Below are 9596 nucleotides of genomic sequence, written 5' to 3' on the forward strand. Positions count from 1 at the left end.
TTTTGCCTTCTGTGAGGAAGCAGAAGCGAGAGAAAGAAGCTAATCTTTCCCTCAGAAGTCCCTGTCCCTGGGGAGCCTTGAGCCAAGGCTACTTGAAGTGAGGTCTGTGGACCGGCTGCCAGTCCTCACACCGTTGGTTGCTGTTAACAAGACAAAGAACTTGCAAGGGCATGTAAATCCATTCTGTCATTAAGCGGACTTTTTGGTTCAGCTGAAATTCGCAAGACTTTCTTGATGAAGGAAGCAGTGTGTTGATTCACAGTCTGGTGTGAGTTTCTTGTCTGTGGACTGGCACTTTGGGTAGCACCAGAGTGGTAGTCCACGGTGGAAGGAACTCTACTGAGCTGACTCTTGAAGAAGCCACTGAACTAATTCTGGTTGTAGGCAACAGCAACACACTCAAGGCAGCCCCAGAGAAGAATTTATTTTAGGGAGACAAACATGAAACGTCACGGAAGTCCAAGAGCTAAGATCACAGAGCTGAAACTCCTGGAAGCCAGTGTCGGAAACCAGCTCCAGAACCAAAGTGATGGAGCAAAAGCAGCAGCAAAAACGTGTAGCCCCACATAGTCAGGCTGTTCAGTTAACAGGGTTTTGGAGACATTTCCCTCCTTTGTTTTTACTTACAGTTTCTGCTCCCTCCTGATGGGGTATCTCTAAGTAGCCAGCACTTAATGAATTGAATCTGATTCAATTTGAGGTCACTCTTCTCTCAATGACTTCCATCCAGGGTAAAGGAAACTTGGAGTTATTAAACCTCCGCATGGGGATTCTAGAAAATACAAAGGCTTAAGCAGTGTATTGGAAAAAGCCTTTACTGTTCATTGGCAGTGATATAAAAAAGTATTTGGTGCAGGCGTAGATCGCAGTGCCAGTCACCATAGATAAGAAAAAGATGAATAAGAAACAGAGCTCAAAACAGAACAGTTTAGAATGGACCAAAATCAGTCGTCTGAGGAGCAGAGCTACCTTCCAGATGTGCTTTATTTGACTGATACATTGCTTTTATACGTATGCACACATACGTACATACACATACAGTACTACGCGATCCTTGGTTGATTAAATCTGCAGATGTGAACCATAAATACAGAGAAACCATGGATACAGAGGGCCAACTATCCATCACATATGAGATTTTCGATACTCAGAGGGTCAGTGCCCCCTAATCCCTGTGTTGTTCAAGGGTCGACTATATATATGTATTTATACAATATAACTACAATTATATAAACTGTATTTTGTATATTATTATATATAATACTTATATAGAAATCCTACTAATCAATAAAAAAGCAAGAAAACCAGTAGAAAGAAGAACAAAAGACTTGAACAGACATTTACAGAAGAAGGTTTCCAAGTGGTAAAGCAACTCATGAAAAGACACGCGATATCCTGAGTCATCAGGGAAATGCAAAGCTAACACCACAAGGCGTTGAACACACCCACCAGAATGATTCAAATGAAAAAGGCAAAAACCATCGAGTGTTGGTGGAACAATCACAGCTCTTGCGCCCTGCTGGTGGAAACCACAACTGTTAAACCAGTTGGAAAACTGCGGCAGTATTTGCTAAATCTGAATGTATGCAGACCTATGGCTGAATAGTTGCACTTTTAGGTATACGTCCAACAGACACACAAAGGTATGTTCACCACGATCATGTGCAAAGGTGTTCATAGAAGTACCACATGTGATCTTCAGTTTTGGAAACAACCAGCGTGTCCATCAAAAGCTGACTGATGTAAAGGGAAGTCTTGGTCACAGCAAGCGGTCCTACAGCAGAAACTGGCAGGGACCCCCTGGCTGGGAACCCTCAGAGGTCTGAGAGTCTAGCGGGACGAGGTCATTGGGTGATATCTCTCAGGAGATGCCCAAAGGGAACAGTTTATTGCAGATCAGGCACCTCTTCATCCCCTCCCCTACTCCCATTCCAAGCTGTCCGGTGAGAGGGAAAAGAGAATCCTCTCCTGTCTGAGCTTAAACCTACAAAGGTGAGAATAACACTGCAGTGACAGTCTTTTCTTTGGAATATTTTAGACTGAGCTTAAAAAATTACATTCTAGCTTCTCAGATTATTTTTTTTAACATGATGGTAAAATACATAACATTACCATCTTAACCATCTTTAAATGTACAGTTCAGCGGCATTAAATATGTTCATGTTGTGTTACCGTCACCACAAGAACTCTTGTCATCTTGCCAAACTGAAACTCTGTACTCATGAAACACTTAAGTCCCCATCCTGCCTCTGCCCAGCCCCTCCATGTTCTGTCTTTATCAATCTGACTACTTCACGCAGCTCATATGCATGGAATCACACGGTGTTTGTCCTTTTGTGTCTGGCTCATTTCACTTAGCATTTCACGAGATTCATCTTTGATGCTGTAGCACGCGTGAGGGGTTTCCTCCTTTTTCAGTGCTGAATAATATTATATTATATGGATATACCATATTTGTTTATTCATTTCCCCCACAACAATTTGAATTTCTTCCACACTTTGGTTATTGTGAATGAATGCTGTCCTAAATTTGGGCCTACAAGTCTCCTTTGAGTTCTTGCTTTCCATTCCTTTGGGTACCAACCCAGAAGTGGAATTCCTGGATCACATGGTGATTCCATCTTTAATTTTTTGAGGACTCACCATATGGTTTTCCATAGTGGCGACACCATTCTACATGGAATATTTTATATTAAGCTTTCAAATGAAAAGGAAACATGAGACAGAAGCTATGTTCCCTTGTAGGAAAACAAAGCAAATTACATTTGTTTTCCACACCTGTGTTTGTTGACTGCAGAAATGTACACCTGCTGTGCGCGTTTGAATTAAGGGTTCTGCTTTCTGTCTCCTGAAGTTTGAATTCAGTAACTTGCCCTTTATTTTCCCTCATCTGTGGAATGCCAAAAAAGATAATTTGCATGGAGTTTTGCCTTTGCATCCTGAATCTCAGCATTACGGAAACACAGCCTTTCCCTCCCTTCTCATGGGTGGGGAAGTCAGCAGCCGCTCCAACTGTGGAAAGTACTTTTTCTTGTACCCCTCACCCTCCTTGGCATCTTTGTTGGGTTGGATATCGCTAAGCGGCCTCCTTTACACTTTGTCGGGTTGGATATTGCTAAGCGGCCTCCTTTACACTTTGTCGTTCCTTGGTTTCTGATCCAATTTTCTTTTCCACTTCTCTGACCGAGCCCCTTCCTCCTCCTCTTCCCGAGATGCCACCGAGGGTGTGCCCTTGGCCTTCCTTCCCCCCTCAGCAGTGTCAGCAGCCCGTGTGGCCTGTGGCGCTCAGGGGACCCTAGGAAAACCGACGAGGCTGGAAATCAGGAGGCTCTTGACGCTGATACAGCTCTTGGCGGCCACGTACGTGCTGTGGTGGGCTGAGCGGGAAAGCCCAGGGGTGAGATGACTCAGAGGCTCCTGCTTGGGCAGCTGGACTGTGCCGCCACCTGTGCGGGGACGCAGGAGGAGGGCAGGGACTTCAGTTTCAGCCAGGTTAGGCTGAGCTGCCTGCGGGACATCCAGGCGGCCGATACCGCTGTCCCATCTCTCCTATCTGCCCCCCTTGCCAATCCCTACACTGTGCACCTGGGCCAGCAAGCAGCCTCTAGCAGGCCCCTCTGTCTCCTGCCTTCTGCTTCCCCTTCCGAACTACCCTGTGCTGCTGGGTGAATCTTCCCCGAGCGAGCCCGCAGTCACGTGCCGTGTTACCATGCTCGCACGCGGCACGGTGCACGTCCCACATGATCGTGTCACATCCCGTCGTTGTATCCTGCATGTCACACAGCACACAGTGCCACACGATCACGTCACATACCGTCATCATGTTCACGTATCACACAGTCACACGGGGTACTGTCATCACATATCACACGTCACCTGGTACAAGCCAGCGCACAGTCACATTCCACACTGCCCCACAGCACACCTCCCACAGTGCACACTTCATGTACAATCACGTCGCGTGTTACTGCATATCACACAGTTCATGCTATCCTGGGATCACATCACGTATCGCACGTCACACAGTACACACACACACATAATCATATCCCATGTAAAAACTGCCATCCCTCGACAGTCTTGAAAGTCACCACCCATCCTCCTGTCTTCAGTGTAAATTTCCTACCCTGGAATTCCATGTGTTAGGATGTTTTAGGTTGCAAGACCTAAATCCTGATTTAACATGTTTGAAGCAACAAGGATACTTAACATTCTTCATCCCCGGTGAGTTTATAACATCAACTCCAGTTTAGAGAAAGGGAAACGGAGACCTAGGATTGTTAACTGACTTGTCCGGCACCAAACAGCTAATAAATGTCATGGTCCAGCCTTTGAACTCCATCCTCTGTCTCCAGAGCCCCTGGTCTACACCTTCCTTCTGCTGCCTGAGGTGATGGCCCTTGCGTTCTCCATTCCTTATTCTCAGAGGTTAGGGTAAAGGCGATCTTGCTCAATGTCAGGTCCAACATTTTTTTTTTTTTTTCCCAATTTTGAGCGAGTGAATCACAAAGTCTTTCTGGAGGATCTGCTCTGTCCCAACACAATGGGAAGCGTTAACAATCACATGGCCTAGTTCTTGCCCCTAAGGAACATCCAACCTGGTGGAAGAAAGATGGTCTAAGAGCACAGGTCATCTTTAGAGATAAAGAAAGTAGGGTAAGTCTAACTGTGCAGAACAGAAGAGAAGCTGATGGCACTGTGAGTGCCTAGGTCTTGTCAATGGGTTGGGTTTTCGTGAAGCGAGAGAGGGGAGCTTTCTAGGTAAAAGTAAGAGCGCAAGCAAGGGCACAGCAGGACTCCTCGAAGAAATTAGTGGCTATTAAAGGAGAAACCCCCCAATCCTGCTTTTCTCTGTATGCCCAGCACCTCCCCTCCTTTCTGCTCAGTTAAAGGAAAGAGGTGTGCCTGGCTTGCACTGCATCTGCCCTCCCGTCTTAAGCCCGCCCTCCTTCTTGGGGTTTCCTCTGACCTGTCTAACCTTCATTTTCTCTGCAGCCACAGTCTCTTCCTTCATTGACCCCCTTCCCAACTGCATCACAACATCCTTAAGTCTCTCCCGTCTTAAAAGAAGAGATGCTTCCACCGATACGTCTGCTTTTGTCTCTCTCCTCCCTTCCCAGCCCGACTTCTCCACAGAGACCTCTGCACTGTACTCAGTTCCTCACCCCGGCTTCCCAGTCACTGTCATCTGGATTTCACCCCCGTTATGCTTCTTCATATTTGCACCAAGATCACCACAGCCTTCCTTGGTGCTGGATGCAATGGCCGTTCCAGGTCATCTGGGGCTGGTCAGTGCTCTTCTTGGAGCCCTCCTTCCTGGCATGGCATCTTTGACCCCACTCATCCCTCCCGTGCCTCTGTCATAGCTCGCCCTGGGTCATTTGGAAGGTCCTCTTTCTCCGCCGCTCCTTAAATGCTAAAGTCCTTCCTGGTGCCTGCCTGTCCCTGCACGCTCTGTCTTAATGATCACGAACTCCTGCCTTGACCTCAAGCCCTATGAGTCCCAGGTTTATGTCTCTGGACCAGAGTTTTCACCTGAGCTTCAGACCCTAATGAACATCTCACGGGGATGTCCCCAAAGACCTCAAAATTGATGCCCCAAACCAAACTTATCATCTCTGTCCTCCCACCCCACTGTCTGTCCCTCCACCCATTTGTCCTGCCACCACTACCCGCCCGGAACTAGAAACCCGGGCCCGGTCCTCAACACCTCCCCACCTCTTACCCTCCATGGCCGGTCACGAATCACCTCTCACGGACTCCGCCTTTCAAACAGACATCTCTCCAACCGTCCTCTCCATGCCTCCTGCCCCCATCATCTCTCTCACCTGGATGACTGGTGCAGCCTTCTCACAGAGCATCCTGCTGCCAGTCTTCAGGGTGAGGACTGGTCTCAGCACTGTAGCCCAAACCAACGTTCTGAAATTCAGATGTGGTCATGTCACCCCCTTGCTTAAAATCCTTTGATGGCCCTTAGGTTATTGCTTGTCACTCTGGGTGACCTCTCCCAGCTCACCGGTGACCCTATTCCCCTCACCCTCTTAGTCTTATTCATCTGGAACTTCTTTCATTTCCTAGCAATTGCCTTTCTCTCTTTTTTCTTGGAGGCTTTGTAGAGCCTCTGCCCCTTGCCTGCAACACTCCCAGCTCTGCCTCTTAAATGCCTTCCTCGATGTTCTGAGACTGGGGGAGGCACCCTTTCCATCTTCTCCACGGCGTCCTCTACGTTCACAGTACACGGCTCATTGCTGTTTACTTGTCTGATTCTGACTCTACGCTGTGAACCCCTTGAGGAACAGGACCATGACTCATTTTCAATTGCTGGGTCCCCTGGGTCTGGGCTGTGGTTGGCACACAGCAGGCGTTCACGTTTCTGTTCAAATGAAGAAAAAAATTGTATGAGATGATTCATTGGCTCCTACTCCTTCTCTTCCTAGGTGAATTGATGAAAAGGGGGAATTAAAAAATGGTAAGCTGACAGAATAATAAACATTAGCAGGAGAAAACACCTGGGCTTGGAGTTCTGGCTTAAAGTTGGGAAGTGTCAGTCTAGTATCGTAGACTTGCAGAACGTTTGAGCTGGAAGGCCACCCGATCTCAGCACTGCCCAATCCGCTCAGCCTGAGGATGAGGAAATTGACATGAAACTCATCTAAATGTGCCAGGGAACTGACCCGGAACCAAGCAGCACCGGAATTTGGTGCTGGTGGCAGTGATTCCCAAGGAAGCCACGCAGCTGCTCCCGGTCTCATGGCTCTCCCTGCAGCTGCGGTCGGCACCGGGCTCAGGTCCCAGGCAGGAAGCTGGCCGGGACACACGGCAGCCTCCGCTGCCGCCTCCCATTTCCCTCTGCGGACCTGCCCCGGACTCAGAGCACCTAGGAGTCTGCTTTCCTCTGAAGCAGCCCACGTGCAGTCCCAGTGAAATAAATCTCTCTCCCTCCCAGTTCTCAGTCATTCTTCACCATCACAACAACACATTCCTCTATCAGACGTGGGAGTCTCCGGTCTTCTCGTGCCAAAGGCTAACGCTAAAATCCTTCCTCCCCTAATCTGATGATGTGGCCAGATTTTTTTTTTTTAAATAATGTTTTTTTTTTTCCTGGTGCCTATATATCATTATCAGATAGTTCTTCCATAAAATGTCCACATGCACACATTACTCTCTTACACTTTATTTAAAGCAAATGGAGTAATGCTGTTCTCACCCGGATAACTGAGGCAGCCTTCTAACCAAGCACCCTGCTTCCAATCTTCAGGGTGAACAAAAATGCTAGAACTCACACAAAAACTAGTCAACTAGTATCCAGATGAGACCTGGGCCAGTACTGGGAGATCCTCACTGACCGCAAGAGGAAAGGAAGGGAGCCGGCATCTACCTTTGAGAGGGAGGAGTGAGGTCAGTTATTTCTGACCACCATTTATGAGTGACAGAGAAGTGAGACTTACCCTGAAAACAGACATAGCACGTCCTGGGGGCTGCAGGCTGGGGGGGATGGGGGAACAGAGAGATGGCAGAGAGAGCGATGGGGAGGCACTTTGACGAGAGGACTGAGAACCCAGGCCCAGACTTAAGATTCCATTTCCCTTACCAGGGGTGTAGCAGGAGAGAGGAGCAGAGAGGGTCGTGTCCCGTGGGGTCAGTGTGTGGGGGCCCAGGAAGGACACTCATCTCCAGTACCAGAGGCACAGTGGCCGTGTTGAGGGAGAGAGGCCACAAGCCCATCTGCTCGAAGCACAGTGCCTGTCACCTTGCTGACTGCTGCCCACTGCGAATCTGTGTGGAGCTGAAGGCCTGTTTTCATGTGGCCGGAGAGCTAAGAATGGTTTTTATGTATTTAAAAAGAAGTTAGGGGAAAAAAAAAAAATATATATATATATATATATATGACAAAGACCCTTGGTGGCCCCAAAGCGTAAAACATTTGCTTTCTGACGCTTTACAGAAGGGGTTTGCTGAGCCTCGTGCAGAGGCCATCTGGGTGGCTCAGAAGAGAATCACGTTGTGGGTATTCCCATGCAAGGAATTGCTGACATGACCTCTAGAGCAGGTTCCCCAAGGCCCATGAGGGACCAGACCCTCGTCTCTGAAGTTGCAGGGGCAGCTCCACCCCATGGGGGTCTCCTTCCCAGCACTGCCCTCATGGGAACTCAGGGCTTATCCTAGTGTTCAAGGCTGGTCTACTAAAGACTCTGCATACTCTGGGTATTTTTTAAGTTAAGCAGTATTTTTCAACTAAAAGACTAACATAATTTTTTAAAGGAGAAATTATACAATGAAAAGAGTCTGCTTCCACCCTAGACTCCAAATTCAAAAGAACTACTATTGAGGGTTCCTTGTGTATCCTTAATCTGCATGTGTGTGTGTGTGTGTGTGTGTGTGTGTATGAGGCTTTATACAATGGGAACAAGTTACTCTACTGTCCTGGCTCTTCTTTCTTGTTTCTTTCTTTTTTCCCCCAAGTTTAGTAATATAATAAGATCTTTCCACATCAGCAAATATAAATCTGGCTCCTTTGTAACAGCAGCATAGTATTCCTTTGACTGAAGGCACCACTTTTGAATGAACTGTTCCCTTGTTAATAACAATTAAATAGTCGCCAGTGTTTGTCTGTTACAAACTGTTTTAAATTTCTAATCCTTATACAAAAGGCTTTGTACAAATGAGTGAATGTAGCTGGAGGGTAAATTCCTAGATGTGGAATCGCTGAGTGAAGGGCAAGTGATTTTAGATGTTGATACACACTGACAGACAGCCCTCTAGAAAAGCCACATGGAATCATGCTCTCACCCACAGGTAATAAGAGATCCTTTTCCCCAACATCTTCCTTAAGACTGAGCCTTATCACTACCAATTTGGTCAGTGAAAATCAAAGTCCACTGTATACCATTATCTATCGTTGTATAAACCATCACGTTTTATATTTCTTTTTGTGGGACCTACGAGTCCATGCTTTCGTTCACTGAGGTGCTGGAGTTTCCCTTCCTAACACCTCCCACACCTCATACACACACTCCAGAACACAGGGACTTTGTCCGTCTTGCTTGCCCACTGTTGCCCCAGAGCAATGCCCAGAATTAAGCCAGACACAGAGGAGGCAGATAATAAGTATTTGTTAAATGCTTGAGCAATTTTAAAATCATGACATAATAAGAAAATGAGGCTCTTTGACTGTCCATTTATGGTGCAAATTTTTTTTCACTCTCATATTTCCTTGGTTTCATTATTTACTTATTTACTTTTGCAATGTCAAAGTTCATGAAATTTTCTATGTTCAAGAATATCATTTTTGGGGGGGTGTATGAGGTAAAGCTATCATGTATGAGAGAGGCTCAAGGACCTGTTGCACAGCACGGGGAATACAGCCAATGTTCTGTAATAACTATAAATGGAAAATAACCTTTAAATTTGTATAAAAATAAGAAATTTAAAGAAAGAAGAATACCATTCTTTGATTCATTTAAAATATATTTTGCTATAAGATGTGTGGAAGGAATCCAACTTAAATTTCTTTGCCTTGAAGTGGTGTCAGGGACACATGAATGAGCCTGTGTCTAGAACACACCTTCATGCTGGTTGGTCCATGAAATCCCACC

This window comes from Camelus dromedarius, chromosome 10 (genome assembly GCF_036321535.1).
Source record: "Camelus dromedarius isolate mCamDro1 chromosome 10, mCamDro1.pat, whole genome shotgun sequence".
NCBI lineage: Eukaryota > Metazoa > Chordata > Mammalia > Artiodactyla > Camelidae > Camelus > Camelus dromedarius.